Consider the following 22,124-nt stretch of genomic DNA (forward strand, 5'->3'; position numbering starts at 1 on the left):
TTCCTATATATAGAAAGAAGGTTTTGTCATTTGTATCATCCAATAACTGTTCATTTATGTAATAGGTTGCCCCCTCGAAGAGGCTGAATTCTAAGGCGTTGATCTATCTTTTCTATCTTTTCTTGAGCTGGTTTCATAACATTTGGTATGAGAGCTTTGGATTCTAGGGTTTCGCTGCTCCAAATAGGTCATTGTGGAATTTTCGCTATAACGTTTTTCTGTGACGTTTCAGAAGTCGCAAAAAAACCCATTTGAGAAGAAATCGCGTTGAACCTTGGGTCTGAATTTCAAAGTTTTTCGCGCTATTGGCAGAGATATGATCTGAGGAAGTTGGTCTTTTTGAAGACTCCTAAATTACATTCAAAATAGGTGACCTGGGGAAAATCATCATAACTTTCTCTCTGGGAATCAGATTGAAATTTCGTAAGAAGGTACAGAAAGAGCACAGACTGTAGTTTTTTGTATATCTTTTTCAGAACCAAAGAACGAAAATTGTATACGTGGCACTTCATACAAGTTCGCTCTTCTGGAAAGGTCTATAATCAGGTCATCTTGCGAGATTGTGCATAACTCTTTCTTGGAGAATCCAATTTGGACCAGACTGGTGGCATCAGAAAGAGGAAACAGAGAGCTAATACAGGTCACAAATTCAAAACTATATGATTGGAAAGTACAGAGATACATCAGAGGCAATATCAAGCTCCTACAAAGTGAAAAAAGGTGTGTAGATTTTTTTAAATTTTTGCTTAAGCTTGGTTTGAAAATTTATTTTAAAGGAATTTAAAGGGCATAGTAGAGCATTATTATCGGTAACTGATATCGCGAGGAAAGAAAATGCAAACACCTAGTAAGGAACCTGAAAGCTCTAGCATGACTCATGAAGAAGAGAAAGAAATGCTACATGATATATCAAAATTACAAGAACAAGTGCAACAAATGTCACGCTCACAAAAGTTAACAGAAGCTAAGATAAATGGCGTGGAAACTAAGATGAATGGCATGGAAGCTAAGATGGACAATTTGAAGATAGATTTGAACACAAATTTGAAGACAGGCATGGCAAATTTGAAGACAGATTTGACAAATTTTCTACAAGAAATATTTACTAATGGTGAAAAGGTAGTAAAGGAAACTCATGATGAGAACAAAAGAAATGTTAATCATGATTCCATAGACGCTAATGTTGGATCGAAGAATCACCATATTCCAAAAATCGATATGAGGAAGTTTGATGGCAAGGATCCCGCCACATGGATATTACAGATGGAGCAATTCTTCGATCTCAATAATGTGCAAAACGCACAAAAGGGTCGTATGGCAACTGTATATTTGGAACCAAATCAGTTTGTATGGTATCAATGGCTTTGTTCTCGTAAACAATTTATCACTTGGGCAATTTTTACGGAAGAATTGATAGCACATTATGAGGATACAAAAAGAAACACTTTTTTTAGCCAATTGATAAGTCTCAAACAAAAGGGTTCAATAATGGAGCACATTGAGGAGTTCCAAAAATTGAACATAAGGGTAAAAGATATTCCAGAGGAGCATAGGATTGATGTGTTCATAGGGTCTTTAAAGGATAATATCCAACATGATGTTCGCCTTTGGGAACCTGATTCATTAGAGAAGGCATTCAGGTTAGCAAGAAAAATGGAAAGCAAAATTATGGCAACTGGGAAGCATACCACTCACAACTATAAAGATGGAAGTGTTGTTGCACCTAGTCTTCCACAACCTACAAGGTTGACACCACAACAATTGGAAGAAAAAAGAGCAAAAGGGCTTTGTTACAGTTGTGATAGCAAATACACAAAAGGTCATAAGTGTGCTGAGAAGAAATTATTCTACATAGATTGTGAAGAGGAAGAAGAAAAGGAGCAAGAAAGGTCAAAAGAAGAAGATATACTCCAGGAACAAAGCCTAGATGAAGAACAAATAAATCCGACCATATCTTGTAATGCATTGGCGGGAATTACCACTCCTCAAACCATCAAGATAGAAGGACAAATCAAGAAGAAAAAGGTAATAGTGTTGATTGATTCAGGAAGCACCCACAATTTTATTCATTGTAGGGTAGCAAAAGAATTGAATTGCTTCCTATATCCAGCACCAGAGTGTCAAGTGATGATTGCAAATGGAGGAACAATAAATTGCTCTGGAAAGTGCCATAATATCAAGCTATCCATGGGAGAATATGTATTGACTAGCCCAATGCTTTCCATTCCAATGGGAGGTGCTGATGTTGTACTAGGAGTCCAATGGCTACAATCCTTGGGTACAATAGCTTTTAATTTTCAAGAACTTTTCATCAAATTTTCTGTGGAAGGAAAGGAAGTTGAATTAAGGGGTATTGCAGGGAAACCAGGAAAGATAATCAGCTCTAATGGAATGACAAAGCTTCTAAAAAAGGAGAAAAGAGGTGTAATTGCACAATTATGTTCGCTAGATGTTTCCACATTGGAATCATCTATTTCTCCAGATCTCCAAAAAGTCCTGGACAATCATTCCAAGGTATTTGAGACTCCCAAAGGTCTCCCACCTATGCGTGATCATGATCATGCTATTCATCTGATTCCAGGAAGTGTTCCTCCAAACATCAGGCCGTACAGATATCCCTATGTCCAAAAAAGTGAAATTGAACTTATGGTTGCAGAAATGCTAGAGGCTGGTATAATTCAACCGAGTCAAAGTTCTTTCTCAACTCCAGTAGTATTGGTGCACAAGAAGGATGGATCATGGCGCATGTGTCCAGATTATAGGGAGCTCAACAAGCTCACTATTAAAGATAAGTTCCCCATTCCTGTCATTGATGAATTATTGGATGAATTGCATGGATCAATTTACTTCACCAAGTTGGATCTTCGTTCGGGATATCATCAAATCAGAATGAAGATTGAAGACATTCTGAAAATGGCATTTAGAACTCATGAGGGTCATTATGAATTTTTGGTCATGCCTTTTGGCCTTACCAATGCACCTTCAACATTTCAAGGTTTGATGAATTCAATTTTCAAACCATTCCTTAGAAAATTTGTGTTAGTATTTTTTGATGATATACTAATCTACAGCAAGTCTTGGAAGGATCATGTTGAACATGTTGACAGGGTGCTACAACTATTGGAGGAGAAACAATTATATGCAAAAAGATCCAAATGTTTCTTTGGAGTCCAGGAGGTGGAATATTTGGGTCATATTGTATCTCATGAAGGAGTTAAGGTAGACCCTAGCAAAATTAAAGCCATTAAGGAATGGAAAATCCCCACATCCATAAAGCATCTGCGAGGATTTCTTGGGTTGACAGGGTATTATCGCAAGTTTGTTAAGAATTATGGGAGAATAGCAGCACCTCTAACAACATTATTGAAGAAAGATTCATTTTCATGGACTCCGGAAGCAACAAAGGCCTTTGAACATCTTAAAGAGGCAATGTGCCAAGCACCGGTCTTAGCTACACCAGACTTCACAAAAACCTTTATTGTGGAATGTGATGCTTCAGGAAATGGAATTGGTGTTGTTCTAATGCAAGATGAAAGACCCATTGCTTTTGAAAGTCGTCCAATCAAGGGAAAGTTTTTAAGCAAAGCTATTTATGAGAAGGAAATGTTGGCAATACTCCATGCACTTAAGAAATGGCGACCCTACCTAATGGGAAGACACTTCAAGGTAAAACGGATCATGATAGCCTTAAATACTTTTTAGAACAAAGATTATCCTCTGAAGAGCAAAAAAGTGGGTCACAAAGATGTTGGGTTATGACTTTGAAATCATCTACAAAAAAGGGAAGCAAAATGTGGTGGCAGATGCACTCTCAAGAAAGGATGAGGATGTGGAAGCATTGTTGTGTGCCATTTCTATTATCCAACCAGATTGGATAAACGAAGCAAGGGAGGAATGGAAGAATGACGAAGAAGTGTGGGCACTTATTCGAAAGATACAACAAGATTCCAGTACTTCTGATACATTTAGCTGGCAAAATGATTCGTTATGGTACAAAGATCGCTTATACCTCTGTAAGAATTCCCAGCTAAAACAAAAGATTCTTATGGAATTGCACACTTCTCCCTTAGGAGGGCACTCAGGATTTTTAAAAACCTACCACAGGGTTAAGAAGGAATTTTTTTGGAATGGCCTTAAATCAGATATTCAAAAGTTTGTGGCGGAATGTTTGTTTTGCCAACAAAATAAAGTTGAAACAATTAAGACACCGGGTCTATTACAACCTTTATCCATTCCAAGCCAACGTTGGGAGGAGGTTTCAATGGATTTTATCACAGGTTTACCCAAGTCTGAGGGAAAGAGTGTCATCATGGTGGTAGTTGACAGACTTACCAAGTATGCACACTTTTGTGCATTATCACATCCATTTAAAGCCAGTACAGTTTCTACTGCATTTATGGAAACAGTTCAAAAGCTACATGGAAACCCAAAGATTATTGTAAGTGACAGAGATCCCATTTTCACTGGAAATTTTTGGACAGAATTATTTTCTTGTCTTGGTACTCAGTTAGCTCATAGCTCATCTTATCATCCTCAATCTGATGGGAAAACTGAGATAGTAAACAAATGTTTGGAAGGATATCTTCGTTGCTTTGTATCTGATAAACAGACACAATGGGTCAAATGGTTGCCTCTGGCTGAATGGTGGTATAACACTTCCTTCCATACAGCAACAAAAATGACCCCATTTATGGCACTTTATGGGTATCAACCACCATCCATCACATCATATTTAAGAGAAAATTCTAAGGTTCAGGCAGTGGAACATCACATCGAACATCAACAACAAGTCCTCCAACTCTTAAAGGATAACCTCGTGTTGGCACAAAATAGAATGAAACAACAGGCAGATCAACATCGCAGTGAAAGAAGTTTTGATGTAGGTGATTGGGTATTCCTACGGCTACAACCATATAAGCAAATGTCCCTAAAGCAAGCTAAGAAGGATAATAAATTATCACCAAAGTATTATGGTCCGTACAAGGTGTTGCAAAAGATTGGTACTATGGCATACAAATTGGAGCTTCCTGCAGCTTCTCGATTGCACCCAGTTTTCCATGTTTCATGTTTAAAGAAGGTTATAGGCGACAAGCTCCCAATTCAAACAATATTGCCAGAACTTGACGAGGAAGGAAAATTATATTGGAACTGGAAGCAGTCACAGAAACAAGAACTCGACAGCTATGAAATCGATCAATTTCAGAGTATCTTATCAAGTGGAAGAACTTATCCGCTGAAGATTCCACATGGGAGGATGAGAATTTTATGCAGAAGTATCCAGAACTACTCAAGCATTGAGGACAACACTTTTTTTGAAGGAGAGGGGCATGTTGGGTCCCTATAATACTAGTGATTACCCCATTACTATTGTAGTTATACCCCTTATTTATATTGTTGTGCCCCTATTACCCCCATATTGTTATTTCTGTGCCCCATAAAATCCCTCTATTGTTATTTTTGTGGCTTTATATTATTATTGTTAGGTCGGCTGGATTATATTGTGACTCCTTAGACTCCTATATATAGAAAGGAGGTTTTGTCATTTGTATCATCCAATAATTGTTCATTTATGTAATGTAAAGGAGGTTTCCCCCTCGAAGAGGCTGAATTCTAAGGCGTTTATCTATCTTTTCTATCTTTTCTTGAGTTGGTTTCATAACAATCTATAACATACAAATGCATCGGTGATTTATTATACATATAAGCATTGGTTCCTAATAGAACATGGTGTACCGTGGAAGATTGATTTTTTTTAAATAATAATAATAATAATAATAATAAACGATGTGCTAAATAGCAAAGAGAAATGGAGCGTATACTACTCTATAGTACCAGAAAAGGGTTAAATTTACAAAAAAAATTGGTCGTAAAATTCATTTTCCCTAGTACTGTGTTGTATTGTGATGATGACTCGATGCTAAACTAGTACTATAACACCCCGGTGCGTACACAGTATACCACACATAGTTTCTTACATTAATTGATAGCACTAGATAACGTTTAAATTTTAAAAATTGATGGTGCTATATCCACCCGCAGCACTAGTGCCCTTCCTGTATTAAACTGCCCTAATGCATACTTAGAAAGAGCGTTGTTATAGGTTTTTAATTTTCAAAAAAATGTTGTGCTATTGTTGGACTGTTGGCAATGCCAGGATGGCTAGCGGTTGTGAGTGTGTTGGCATTGATGTCAACTAGATGACTATGATGAATTGGGGGTTCAAATTCTTGGCATCATCTTTCAGCTTACAAGTGGGCTCATTACTGCATTAGTTGATAGCACCGGATAACGGTTAAATTTAAAAACTTGTTGGTGTTATATCCACCCGCAGCACCAGTGCCCTTCCTGTATTAAATTGCCCCGGTGCATACTTAGAAAGAGCATTGCTATATGTTTTTAAATTTCAAAAAAATGTGGTGCTATTGTTGGATTGTTGGTAATGCCAGGATGGCTAGTGGTTGTGAGTGTGTTGGCATTGATGTCAACTAGTTGACTATGGTGAATCGGGGTTCAGATTCTTGGCATCATCTTTTAGCCTACAAGTGCGATCATTACTGCATCAAACCCTCTTCATTGGAAATTACTCTAAAATAGCTTTTCAACGGTATGAACAAGTCGAGGAAAGGCCATCAAGATCAAAATTTATTGACTACCGAAGTTTTTCCAAAATGGATCAAAATATTGGGGCAGGTTAGCTTATCGGAACCTCCTACTGGAGGTTGTCGAAATATCGGGACCCGATATCAGAGGATGAGTAGGAAAGCATTTAGGTAGGGCTAAGTTTTGGAATCAAAAATATTGATGGACAGTAGATCGGAGATTAGGATTTCAGAACTCCAGTGAAATTACCTCTAAATAATGTTCTGATCCAATAATATAGGCCTAATATAGAAACCTCAAAACAAATGATTCCATCATAACCTCGGTAGATTGGAACCTTGAAACTTCTTAACGAATTATTTCTTTAAAATCTTCGATAGTGTTAAGTGTCGAGGGATGCTGAGAAGTGAAATAACCCAAAGACTGATGGACCCCTTTCTCTCTCCTCTAGGTAGAGACATGGCAGTAGTTTATTGGCCCTATGGGGCTAAGGTGGTAAATGAAATAATCATGACATGGTCGCACGACACATGGCAGGCAGATTAGGCATTTTGGGTGACCTAGTGGACCAAATCCGAGTGACACGTGTCACAACTGAGGAGGTGCCAAATGGAGTGATGATGTCAGTGTGACGTCACTCGAAGGTTAGGATTTCGAAGGTCAAAGGATTTTGGAACTCCATTGTAAAAGTTTCTTTGAAAGTTCTGATAAGGGAGATCTGATGGAATGGCGCCTAGTCGTGGAAGACTAATGAAACCAAGGGTGCAGAGCAAGCTTAAGCATCCTGTTGCTATGAATAATTTCGGACCTCGTAATTTCATAACTCCTATGTAAATGCCCTATGAGGAAAGGTTACAATGAAATGGGCTCCAACGAGATTGGCACTTAGTCATGGGGTTCCTAGGAACCAAGGGAAAATAGGACTTAACAAAGGAAAATAGGCCCCCGACAGGAACATAAGGCCTTAGCACCTAAAATTTAAGTCGTTGGTTACAATGCCTGGTCCCATGGAGGAAAAACAGGAAAGTGCCAAGCGAAAGGAGCTCGGAACCTCGTGACCTCATAACATCATTTTAATAAAAGTTATGAGATATGGTGGCTCCGATATTGTAGCACCCAAATTCTATATCGTCAGTTACATCTCTCGGTCCTATAGAGGAAATGCAATAAGGGGCTAAAGGCCAATTGGAAGCTCGTGATTTCCTAAGGTTTGTTTAATAAAAGTTACGATATGCAAGGGCTCTGATATAACACCACATTGGATTATGAAGCCACTGGTCATATGCAGCAGTACTATAGAGGAAATTTAATAAGGGGCTAAAGAAATAAGGGACTAAAGGCCAATTGGAAGATCAAAATTTCGAAAGGTAATTTTAATAAAAGTTACGATGAGTGGAGCTCCGATGCAGCACAGTTGTATTTGAAGCACTCGATCACAGGCAGTGATCCCATGGTAAGAAGTGTGATAAGGATCTAGGCTTGGAGGAGCTAAAGGCCAATCAGGACCTTGTGATTTCGTAATATTTTATTAATAAAAGGTTCTTATGTGTAGGAGATCTAATATAACCTTTGAGTGCATTATAGGATTGGATGAGTTGGTAGCTAAGGGAATTAAAGAAGGTTGGTCGTTGGAGTTATTGTGACTTCAAAAGTTCGTTGAGACAGAGATAGAGGCCATCTCATGTTTCTTGTCCATGTCTTACAGTATTAAATGAGGAACATAGAAGTCATTCTCAAAGTATCGGCAATCTCGGTTAAGCCTTGAATAAGCATGGAAGTCACAATAGAATGGGAAATCTCACTGAGATTAAATTATCAGTATGGAGGATTTCTCAGGGAGTAAGTGAAGAACTTGGAAGCCCATCCTTATGTTTAAATTCCATGACAAAATTCACCCATTTGATACAACAGTAGCATGGAGGAGCCCTACATAGGTACACTCAGATAGTGATAGTGATGGAAAATTCTGACAAAGACAGAGTTTAACAGTGTGCAGCAGAGGATCAAAACCATTGATTTCCATCAAGAAAATAAAGAGTATTGTTGAATGTGTTGAGTGGTGTGGATTCAGTGAGATTGTGGTAAGTGGTGAGTTGAAGCAAAGAGCTACTGAGAGCTTGTGGAAGAGAAGGTTGAGGGCTGAGAATTGGTTGTTGTGAGCAGTGGATAGAGTGCAGTTGTGCAAGACCAAAGGAGTCTTGGAACATTAGAAGACCAAGAGCAGAATTTGATTCAGCAACCAACTAGAGTGGTATATTTCTATGTATGTAAATGCCTTTGTTTTCAGTTTGAAAATAGTATGAAAAGTAGAACAGTGGCATGAAGAGGTTGGTGCCTCTAAACAAGTAGGTTCTTGCTATCCTAAGAGGGTCGGTGCCTCCTGTGAGTGGGTGCTCACAAACCATCTAATGTAATTAAGTAGGTTCTTAATTTTACATCATAATAACAAACAAATTGGTGGTTTTTTCCCTTTGGGTTTCCACGTGAAAAATATCAGTGTCATTATGTGTATGTTGCTCATGTGATGAATTGTATGTACATGTGAATGTCTCATCTTGTTGCTCATTTTCTTTATGCATGAATACTTTCATAAGTAACAGATAGTAGAGGAAAGAATTAAAAACATATTCAGTAAAAATTGTAAAAACCTCACTATTACTGATTCACCCCCCCCCCCAGTAATTCCTTATACCAACAATTGGTATCAGAGCAAGGTTCCTTTAGGAATAGTCTAACCACTGGAAGGTATATCCATAAGGAATTATGTCTAAGCAAGAGAGTCAGGATGCTTAATCAAGCAAGATACCAGTCTTTGATGGAGAAAAGTATGCCTTATAGAAAGTTAGGATGGAAGCCTATCTCGTTTCCCTAGGTGTAGATGTTTGGTGCTCTATACTAGTATATTATGATGTCCCTAATGTCCCCCCACTAATGTAGATGGTAAAAAATTGTATGGGAATAATGATAAATCCAAGAATGCCATTCTATTTGACCTTAGTCAATATGAACTTATGAAGGTTATGCATTATAAGTCTTCCAAGGAAGTGTGGGTAATGCTCAATAAAATTCATGAAGGAGATGAAAAAGTCAATCAGGTCAAACTTCAAACTTTTAGAATGAGGTTTGAAAGTTTAAAAATGAGTGAAGAAGAAATTATAGTAGAATACTTAGTCATAGTTGATGAAGTAACCAATATTATTTGGGGACTTCGTGAATAAGTCAAGGAGGATATGATTGTTCAAAAAATATTAAGATCCCTACCCATGAGATTTAATCCCAAAGTCTCATCTATTGAATAAAAGGCAAATTTAAAGGATCTCAAGATGGACTTGTTGTTTGGTACCCTTACAGCCTATGAGATGAGAGTAGGAGGAGAGAAGTCTGAAAGGTAGTGTTCAAAGTGTCCAAGAAGGCCAAGGAGCACAAAAATCACCAAGACTGCTCCAATTATGAATTTTATTAGGAGCTAGCTCAATTTTCCAAGAAACTAAAGTGTGGCTTAGGAAAATATAAAGGGAAGTTTCCCTTTAAATTCTTTGATAATGGGAGATTCAGATATTTCTCATCCAAATTCCCTTACAAGGAAAACACTGAAAAGGAAGATGACCATAAATTTAGAAACAAACCTCGTAAGTATTAGAAGAAGTTCTATAAGAAAAAGGGGCTCTACTCCAGAGAGGATAGTTTAAATGCTTTGATAGTGGGAGATTCTGATATTTCTCATCCAAATTCCCTTCCAAGGAAAAGATTGAAAAGGAAGATGACCATAAATTTAAAAACGAACCTCGTAAGTATTAGAAGAAGTTCTATAAGAAAAAGGGGCTCTACTCTAGAGAGGATAGTTCAGCACCAAAATCAAATAGCGAAAACTCTTCGGAGGATGATTTCGATAAGTATTTACTTATGGAATTTGGAATAGACTCCAAGATGAAAAATATTATAGACTCTAAAGAAGAAGAAGAAGAAGAAGAAGAAGAAGAAGGAGATATGGACCTTGAAGGGGAACTAGTCAGTGCTCTTAATGAATTGAAGAAAGAAAGGAAAAACAATAAGCAGCTGAAGGAACAAATACAGCGTGTTGAAGAAGGTATGTACAATTTTGACAATGAGGAGTTTGTTTATCAAAAGGAGAAACTTGAAGAATCCATTAAAATCAAAGACATTTTAGTCCTCCTACTAGAAGAAAAACAAGGAAAATATGAGAAGCTAGAAGAAGATAACAAGAAGTTAAAACATGAGTTATTCAAGGTAAAAAGGGGAATGATTTCAAATTCATACAAAAATAAAATTCTATCCTTGAAATTCAAACTAAAAGAAGTTAAATGAAAGGAATAGTTTCTTCAATATTTGATCCATGAATGGGAAGAAAACTATCATAATCTCGAGGCAAAGGTTGTCTCTCTAATAACAGATCTTGAGAAAATAAAGATCGTAGAAGGAATAAATGAGAAATTTGCAAAAGGAACAAAAAATCTAGATCATATTCTGAGGACTCAGAGATCCTCAAGAAACAAAATGGGCCTGGGTTACTTCAAACCACAAAAGCCCTCAATGGGAAAGATGAACTTCAGGTTCACGGGATTTGAGGAAAAACAGAGCTATGGAAAGAAGCCTCAAGAAATAAATCGGTTAAGACAAGAGGGCAGCAAGGCAAAGAGGATATCACCATTGGAATAATAACTTCATCCATCTCAAAGAGGCACACCAATGAAGAATGATTCAGTTTGCCAGAAAACATAAGTACCTTCATGCACAAACTCATGAATCTTCCAATCTCAGGCATTGTCATTTATTTTATGGTCATTGTTATATATGTCACATCTTTTGGAATAAGATTGTTGAGTGTAAAAGGATAAAAGTTGAAAGAGATGAAAATTTTAGATACAATAAGTATCAAAAGTTTAGATCTCAAAATTCTACACTCAAAAATCGAAATGCTTTCTCTCCCCTAATGAATGATGTTGAATGTTTTAAATGCAATAATTTTAGGCAGAAGACAATCGATTTCAAAAGAAGAATAGAGTATCCATCCAAGTCTCAGAACACCTGGTGGTCAGTGGGTCGAAAGGATGAGAAGAATTGGAAACAAAAATCTGGAAAAATCATGGAATGTGGACTCGCTCTATCAACACAAAACCAAGAAAACATATGGTATGTGGACAGTGGTTGCTCCAAGCATATGACTGGGGATAAGAGTAATTTTTTGTCACTAAATGAAAAGGACAGAGGGAACAATGTCACTTTTAGTAACAATGCTCCAACAATAATTAAGGGTAAAGGCATAGTCAGTCTTGATCAAATGGAAAAAGCACAAAATGTGTTGTATGTACAAGGTCTCAAGCACAACCTACTTAGTGTTAGCCAAATGTGTGATAATGGTTATGATGTGACCTTTCGATCCAAGGACTATGAGATCTGCAACATGAAGAATGGAAAGTTGGTGGGAAAAGCAATGAGAACCCACAATAATGTATATGTGTTTGATGATTCCAAAGTTAGTTGTTATTTAAGTAATAGGAATGAAGCATAGTTGTGGCACAGGAGGTTTGGCCATATGAATTTTGAAATCTTTATAAAATTCAACAAGTTGGGAGTTGTGAGAGGATTACCAAGACTGTCAAGGTTTGATAACACAATCTGCAATTCATGCTAATTTGGCAAACAGACTAGGACTAATTTCAAGTCAAAAGAGTTCTCCTCGTCTAGACCAATGGAGTTCATTCACACATATATTTTTGGCCCAACTAGAGCAAAAACCCCAAAAGGAGAAAAGTATTTCATGTTGCTCATTGATGATTCTATCAGGGCCACTTGAATCATGTTATTAAAAGAAAATTCGGAAACATTTAAGTTTTTTAAAAAATTTAAAGCTCAAGTAGAAAATGAGAAAGACTTAAATATAAAGTGCTTAAGATCAAACAGAGGAGATGAGTACACTTCAAGAGAGTTCGAAGAATTTTGTGAAGAATGTGGCATTAGAAGGCAGTATTCAATGGCTAGAACTCCACAACAAAATGGAATAGTTGAGAGAAAGAACATAACAATCCAGGAAATGGATGAAGAAAAATTATCCCACATCTTCTAGGGAGAAGAAGCACAAGCAGCAGTATACCTATCAAACAGACCTCACCGCAGGCCTCATACTAACAAAACACCCTATGAGTTGTGGAAGAAAAGACTTGCATCAGTTAAGCACTTCAAGGTATTTGGGAGAAAATTATTTATCAAAAGAAATGATAGAAATCTTGGAAAGTTTGACTCCCATGTTGATGAGGGTATATTACTCGGGTAATCTGCTCGAAGCAAAGGATATAAGTGTTACAACAAGCGGAAAAAGAAGATTGAGGATTGAATTGATGTGATAGTATATGAAATAGCTTCACAACCTGAGTCCTTTAAAAGATACATGAACTCATATGGTGAAGAAAATCCAGATAAGAGGTCCATGGATCTAGAAGAAATAGATTCAGATAGTGAAGATGAGGAAGCAGACACAACTCCAAAACCAAAGACACCTTCTAGGAATGTAAAGAAAGAACATCCTGGGATTCATATACTTGGATATCAAAGACATGGTTTTCAAACCAGGAGGAAAATTGTTGGCAATAAAAGTTATGAAAATCTGGCTTTGTTGTCACAGGTTGAAGCCAAGATCTCAGCCAAGAAAATTAGGACAAGTTTTGGGTGAAATATATGAATGAAGAACTTGACCAAATTGAAAATAATGACACTCGGGAGATTGTTCCAAGACCTAGAGAGAAAAATATGATTGGGACCAAATGGGTTTTCAAAAACAAGCTGAAAGAGTAGGGTCAAGTGATCAGGAACAAGGATTTATTGGTCTGCAAAGGGTATGCTCAAATAGAAGGGGTGGATTTCAAAGAAATCTTTGCACCAATAGCAATATTGGAAGCTATTAGAATATTTATTCCCTTTCCAATCATAAAAACATCAAGGTATATCAAATGGATGTGAAATATGAATTCTCAATGGAGATCTAGAAGAAGAAGTTTACATTGAGTAGCGAGAAGGATTTATGCTCACCACAGATGAAGGGTTTGTGTGCAAACTAAAAAAGGCTCTATATGGATTGAAACAGGCTCCCAGAGCTTGGTATGAAAGGTTGGATAAATATCTTCAACATCAAGGCTTTAAAAGGGTACTGTTGATAGTAATTTATACATAAACTCTGAAGGGGACCATCTACTAATGATATTAGTGTATGTGGATGATATCATTTTTGGCAACGACATGGAACAATTGGGGCATCAATTCACAAAGTGTGTGCAAATAGAGTTTAAAATGTCCATGATTAGAGAGTTGTCTTTATTCCTAGGATTGCAAATCTCTCGGTCTCCAACTGGAGTGTTTATCTCCCAATCCAAATACCTTCGAGAAACTCTAAAGAAGTTTGAGATGGAAGATTGCAAGTCATTGAGCACACCTATGGTTACAAACTGTAAATTATGCAAAGAAGATGAGACGCCACTAGTAAATCAGACTGAATACAAATCCATGATAGGAATATTGTTGTATCTTACAGCTTTGAGGCCAAATATCATGCAAGTTGTGGGTGTTGTGGCCTGATTTCAGGCCTTCCCTCATGAAAGTCGTGTTGTTGTTGTCAAAAGGATTTTCAAATATCTTCAAGGAACAACAGAATATGGACTATGGTATGCTAAGAAAAAATAATTCAAGTTGAAGTCCTACAATAATGTTGATTGGGCTGGCAGTTTTGATGATAGGAAGAGCACCTCAAGTGTAGCTTTCTTCTTCGGAAAATGCTTGGTGTCATGGGTCAGCAAGAAAAAGGCCTCCATTTCTTTATCAAATGTTGAAGCAAAGTATATTGCAGCTGCTACCTATTGCACAAAAATTCTATGGATGAAGTATACCTTAAAATATATTCAGATAGAGTTGATTGATCCTATTCCAATTATGTGTGATAATACAAGTGCCATCAGCATCTCTAAAAATCTAGTCATGCATTCAAAGACCAAGCATATTCCTATCAAGTTCCATTTCTTAAGGGAACAAGTTGCAGCCAATACTGTCAGACTTGAATATGTGGCCACTAAAGACCAACTTGTTGATATCTTTACTAAGCTACTAGCAAGAAAACCCTTTGAATATATCAGGCAGCAAATAGGAGTTGTGACTCCTCCTTCCAAATGACTCCATTTTTTAGGGTGTTGGCAGCTACTTAGCATGAGGAATCAATGGAAGAGTAGGTTGCAGTGGTTTAGGGTGAGTATTCCAAAGTATTATTTTCCATTGATGCCAAAGGGGGAGAAGTCTACTGGAATACCATGCCCAGCTTCAGGGGGAGCTTATGGTGTTGCCATCAATGCCAAAGGGGGATATTGTTGGATTTTTGGCATTTTCAGGATGGCTAGTGGTTGTGAGTGTGTTGGAATTAATGTCAACTAGATGACTATGGTGAATTGGGGGGTCATATTATAGCATCATCTTTCAGGCTCCAAGTGGACCCATTACAGCATCGGAACCTCTCCATTGGAAAGTACTCTAAAAGAGCTTTCCAATGGTATGAACAAGTCCAAGAAAGGCCATCGGGATCAAAAGTTAGTGAATAATGAATTTTGCCTAGAATGGGTCAAAATATCGGGGCAGGCTGGCTTATCGGAACCTCCTGTTGGAGGCTACCAAAATATTGGGACCCAATATCAGAGGATGAGAAGGTAAGAATTTCGGAAAGGCCATGTTTCGGAATCTGAAATATCGGCAGACAATATATTAGAGATTGGGATTTTGGAACTCCAATGAAATTCCCTCTGAAGAATGTTTCGATCCACTAAGACAAGCCCAATATAGGAACCTCATAACAAATGAGTCCATCAGAACCTCGACAGATCAGAACCTCAGAAAATCAGAACCTTAGAACTTATTAACAAGCGAATTCTTTAAAAGCACTGGTATTTTTAAGTGTTGAGGGATGCTGAGAAGTGAAATACAAACGATTTCATTGAAAAATTGAAGACCGATGGACCCCTTTCTCTCTCCTCCAGGTGGACACCTGGCAGCAGTTTATTGTTCCTAAGGGGCTAAGGTGACAGATGATGTAGTCATGACATGGTCGTACAACAAGACACGTGGCAGGAAGATTAAGCATTTTAGGTGTCCTAGTGGGCCAAATCCGAGTGACACATGTCACCACTGAGGAGGCACCACGTGGAGTGATGATGTCAGTGTGACATTACTCAGAGGTCGGCATTTCGAAGGTCAAGAATTTCAGAACTCCACTATAAAAGTTTCTTTGAAAATTTATGATAAGGGAGATTCGATGGACTGGCACTTGGTAGCGGAAGACTAATCAAACCAAGGGCGCAGTGTAGGCTTAAGCACCCAGTTGCTATGAAGAATTTTGGACCTCGGAGTTTTGTCTCCTATGTAAATGCCCTATGAGGAAAGGTTACAATGAAAAGGGCTCCGATGAGATTGGCACTTGGTCATGGAGTTCCGAGGAACCAAGGGCGAAGAGTACTTAACAAAGGAAGATAGTCCCCCAGTATGAATAGAAGGCCTTAGCACCTAAAAGCTAAGTCGTTAGTTACAGTGCCCAGTCCCATGGAGGGAAAACATGAAAGTGTCAGGTGAAAGGAGCTCGGAACATCGTGACCTCATAACATTATTTGAATAAAACTTATGAGATATGGTGGCTCTAATATTGCAACACCCAAAGGCTATACCTCCAGTCATAGCTCTCGATCCTATAGAGGAAATGAAATAAGGGGCTAAAGGCCAATTGGAAGCTCATGATTTCGTAAGGTTTGTTTAATAAACGTTATGATATGCAGGGGCTCCGATATAACACCATAGTGAAGTATGAAGCCACTAGCCATAAGCAGCAGTCCTATAGAGGAAAAGAAATAAGAGGCTAAAGAAAAAGGGAGTAAAGGCCAATCGAAAGCTTAGAATTTTGGGAGGTCATTTTAATAAAAGTTATGATGAGTGGAGCTTTGATACAACACAATTGTATTTGAAGCACTTGGTCACAGGAAGTGGTCCCATGGTAAGAAGTGTGATAAGGAGCTAGGCTTGGAGGAGCTAAAGGCCAATCAGGACCTTGCGATTTTGTAATCATGTATTAATAAAAGGTTTTGATGTGTAAGAGATCTGATATAACAGTTGAGTGCATTGCAAGATTGGATGAGTCGGCAGCTAAGGGAATTAAAGAAGGTCGTTAGTTGGAGTTATTGTGACTTCATAAGTTTGTTAAGACAGAGATAGAATCCATCTCTTGTTTCTTTTCCATGTCATACAGTCTTAAATGAGGAACAAAGAAGCCATTCTCAAAGTACCAGCAAGCTTGTTGAAGCCATGAATGAGCATGGGAGTCACAATAGAATGGGTGAGTTAACTGAGATTAAATTATCAATATGGAGGATTGTTGAGGAAGTAAGTGAAGAACTTGGAAGCCCATCCTTATGTTTAAATTCCATGACATAATTCACCATTTCGATATAACAGCAGCATGGAGGAGCCCTACAGAGGTACACTCAAACAATGATGGAAAATTATGACAAAATTGTGTTGAACAGTGCGCAGCAGAGGATCAAAACCACTGATTTTCATCAAGAAAAAAAGAGTATTATTGAATGTGTTGAGCGGAGTGGAGTTAGTGGGACAGTGTCAAGTGGTGAACTGAAGCGAAGAGCTACTAAGAGCTTCTAGAAGAGAAGGCCGAGGGTTGAGAATTGTTTGTTGTGGGCAGTGGACAGAGTGCAGTTGTGCGAGACCAAAGGAGTCTTGGAACATTAAAAGAACAAGAGCATAAGTTGATTCAGCAACCAACCATAATGATATATTTCTATGTATGTAAATGCCTATGTTTGCAGTTCGAAAATAGTATGAAAAGTAGAACATTGGCATGAAGAGGTTGATGCCTCTCAGCAAGTAGGTACTTGTTATCCTAAGGGGTCAGTGCCTCCTGCGAGTGGGTGCCCACAAACCATCTGATGTAATTAAGTAGGTGCTTAATTTTACATCATAACAACAAACAGATTGGTTGTTTTTTCCATTTTGGTTTCCACGTGAAAAATACGGTGTCATTATGTGTATGTTGCTCTTGTGATGAGTTGTATGTACATGTGAATGTCTCATCTTGTTGCTCATTTTATTTATACATGAATACCTTCATACACAACAGATACTAGAGGAAAGAATTAAAAGCATATTCAGTAAAAAATGTAAAAAACCTCATTATTACTGATTCACCCCCCTCTCACAATAATTCCTTATACCAACACTATATTCGAATGTACTACCAGTGTTGTACATTTATTAAAATGCCCCAGTTTATCTTAGAAAGTGTTATGAAACCAGCTCAAGAAAAGATAGAAAAGATAGATCAACGCCTTAGAATTCAGCCTCTTCGAGGGGGCAACCTCCTTTACATTACATAAATGAAAAATTCTTGGATGATACAAATGACAAAACCTCCTTTCTATATATAGGAGTCTAAGGAGTCACAATATAATCCAGCCGACCTAACAATAATAATATAAAGCCAAAAAAAAACAATAGAGGGATTCTATGGGGCACAGAAATAATAATATGGGGGTAATAGGGGCACAACAATATAAATAAGGGGTATAACTACAATAGTAATGGGTTAATCACTAGTATTATAGGGACCCAACATGCCCCTCTCCTTCAAAAAAGTGTTGTCCTCAACGCTTGAGTAGTTCTGGATACTTCTGCATAAAATTCTCATCCTCCCATGTGGAATCTTCAGCGGATAAGTTCTTCCACTTGATAAGATACTCTGAAATTGATCGATTTCGTAGCTGTCGAGTTCTTGTTTCTGTGACTGCTTCCGGTTCCAATATAATTTTTCCTTCCTCGTCAAGTTCTGGCAATATTGTTTGAACTGGGAGCTTGTCGCCTATAACCTTCTTTAAACATGAAACATGGAAAACTGGGTGCAATCGAGAAGCTGCAGGAAGCTCCAATTTGTATGCCATAGTACCAATCTTTTCCAACACCTTGTACGGACCATAATACTTTGGTGATAATTTATTATCCTTCTTAGCTTGCTTTAGGGACATTTGCTTATATGGTTGTAGCCGTAGGAATACCCAATCACCTACATCAAAACTTCTTTCACTGCGATGTTGATCTGCCTGTTGTTTCATTCTATTTTGTGCCAACACGAGGTTATCCTTTAAGAGTTGGAGGACTTGTTGTTGATGTTCGATGTGATGTTCCACTGCCTGAACCTTAGAATTTTCTCTTAAATATGATGTGATGGATGGTGGTTGGTACCCATAAAGTGCCATAAATGGGGTCATTTTTGTTGCTGTATGGAAGGAAGTGTTATACCACCATTCAGCCAGAGGCAACCATTTGACCCATTGTGTCTGTTTATCAGATACAAAGCAACGAAGATATCCTTCCAAACATTTGTTTACTATCTCAGTTTGCCCATCAGATTGAGGATGATAAGATGAGCTATGAGCTAACTGAGTACCAAGACAAGAAAATAATTCTGTCCAAAAATTTCCAGTGAAAATGGGATCTCTGTCACTTACAATAATCTTTGGGTTTCCATGTAGCTTTTGAACTGTTTCCATAAATGCAGTAGAAACTGTACTGGCTTTAAATGGATGTGATAATGCACAAAAGTGTGCATACTTGGTAAGTCTGTCAACTACCACCATGATGACACTCTTTCCCTCAGACTTGGGTAAACCTGTGATAAAATCCATTGAAACCTCCTCCCAACGTTGGCTTGGAATGGATAAAGGTTGTAATAGACCCGGTGTCTTAATTGTTTCAACTTTATTTTGTTGGCAAACCAAACATTCCGCCACAAACTTTTGAATATCTGATTTAAGGCCATCCCAAAAAAATTCCTTCTTAACCCTGTGGTAAGTTTTTAAAAATCCTGAGTGCCCTCCTAAGGGAGAAGTGTGCAATTCCATAAGAATCTTTTGTTTTAGCTGGGAATTCTTACAGAGGTATAAGCGATCTTTGTACCATAACGAATCATTTTGCCAGCTAAATGTATCAGAAGTACTGGAATCTTGTTGTAGCTTTCGAATAAGTGCCCACACTTCTTCGTCATTCTTCCATTCCTCCTTTGCTTCGTTTATCCAATCTGGTTGGATAATAGAAATGGCACACAACAATGCTTCCACATCCTCATCCTTTCTTGAGAGTGCATCTGCCACCACATTTTGCTTCCCTTTTTTGTAGATGATTTCAAAGTCATAACCCAACATCTTTGTGACCCACTTTTGTTGCTCTTCAGAGGATAATCTTTGTTCTAAAAAGTATTTAAGGCTATCATGATCCTTTTTTACCTTGAAGTGTCTTCCCATTAGGTAGGGTCGCCATTTCTTAAGTGCATGGAGTATTGCCAACATTTCCTTCTCATAAATAGCTTTGCTTAAAAACTTTCCCTTGATTGGACGACTTTCAAAAGCAATGGGTCTTTCATCTTGCATTAGAACAACACCAATTCCATTTCCTGAAGCATCACATTCCACAATAAAGGTTTTTGTGAAGTCCGGTGTAGCTAAGACCGGTGCTTGGCACATTGCCTCTTTAAGATGTTTAAAGGCCTTTGTTGCTTCCGGAGTCCATGAAAATGAATCTTTCTTCAATAATGTTGTTAGAGGTGCTGCTATTCTCCCATAATTCTTAACAAACTTGCGATAATACCCTGTCAACCCAAGAAATCCTCGCAGATGCTTTATGGATGTGGGGATTTTCCATTCCTTAATGGCTTTAATTTTGCTAGGGTCTACCTTAACTCCTTCATGAGATACAATATGACCCAAATATTCCACCTCCTGGACTCCAAAGAAACATTTGGATCTTTTTGCATATAATTTTTTCTCCTCCAATAGTTGTAGCACCTTGTCAACATGTTCAACATGATCCTTCCAAGACTTGCTGTAGATTAGTATATCATCAAAAAATACTAACACAAATTTTCTAAGGAATGGTTTGAAAATTGAATTCATCAAACCTTGAAATGTTGAAGGTGCATTGGTAAGGCCAAAAGGCATGACCAAAAATTCATAATGACCCTCATGAGTTCTAAATGCCGTTTTCGGAATGTCTTCAATCTTCATTCTGATTTGATGATATCCCGAACGAAGATCCAACTTGGTGAAGTAAATTGATCCATGCAATTCATCCAGTAATTCATCAATGACAGGAATGGGGAACTTATCTTTAATAGTGAGCTTGTTGAGCTCCCTATAATCTGGACACATGCGCCATGATCCATCCTTCTTGTGCACCAATACTACTGGAGCTGAGAAAGAACTTTGACTCGGTTGAATTATACCAGCCTCTAGCATTTCTGCAACCATACGTTCAATTTCACTTTTTTGGACATATGGATATCTGTACGGCCTGATGTTTGGAGGAACACTTCCTGGAATCAGATGAATAGCATGATCATGATCACGCATAGGTGGGAGACCTTTGGGAGTCTCAAATACCTTGGAATGATTGTCCAGGACTTTTTGGAGATCTGGAGAAATAGATGATTCCAATGTGGAAACATCTAGCGAACATAATTGTGCAATTACACCTCTTTGCTCCTTTTTTAGAAGCTTTGTCATGCCATTAGAGCTGATTATCTTTCCTGGTTTCCCTGCAATACCCCTTAATTCAACTTCCTTTCCTTCCACAGAAAATTTCATGAAAAGTTCTTGAAAATTAAAAGCTATTGTACCCAAGGATTGTAGCCATTGGACTCCTAGTACAACATCAGCACCTCCCATTGGAATGGAAAGCATTGGGCTAGTCAATACATATTCTCCCATGGATAGCTTGATATTATGGCACTTTCCAGAACAATTTATTGTTCCTCCATTTGCAATCATCACTTGACACTCTGGTGCTGGATATAGGAAGCAATTCAATTCTTTTGCTACCCTACAATGAATAAAATTGTGGGTGCTTCCTGAATCAATCAACACTATTACCTTTTTCTTCTTGATTTGTCCTTCTATCTTGATGGTTTGAGGAGTGGTAATTCCCGCCAATGCATTACAAGATATGGTCAGATTTATTTGTTCTTCATCTAGGCTTTGTTCCTGGAATATATTCTCTTCTTTTGACCTTTCTTGCTCCTTTTCTTCTTCCTCTTCACAATCTATGTAGAATAATTTCTTCTCAGCACACTTATGACCTTTTGTGTATTTGCTATCACAATTGTAACAAAGCCCTTTTGCTCTTTTTTCTTCCAATTGTTGTGGTGTCAACCTTGTAGGTTGTGGAAGACTATGGGCAACAACACTTCCGTCTTTATAGTTGTGAATGGTATGCTTCCTAGTTGCCATAATTTTGCTTTCCATTTTTCTTGCTAACCTGAATGCCTTCTCTAATGAATCAGGTTCCCAAAGGCGCACATCATGTTGGATATTATCCTTTAAAGACCCTATGAACACATCAATCCTATGCTCCTCTGGAATATCTTTTACCCTTATGTTCAATTTTTGGAACTCCTCAATGTGCTCCATTATTGAACCCTTTTGTTTGAG

This window comes from Pinus tabuliformis, chromosome 9 (genome assembly GCF_031772625.1).
Source record: "Pinus tabuliformis cultivar Carrire ecotype Pingquan chromosome 9, CPIR1, whole genome shotgun sequence".
Classification (NCBI taxonomy): Eukaryota; Viridiplantae; Streptophyta; class Pinopsida; order Pinales; family Pinaceae; genus Pinus; species Pinus tabuliformis.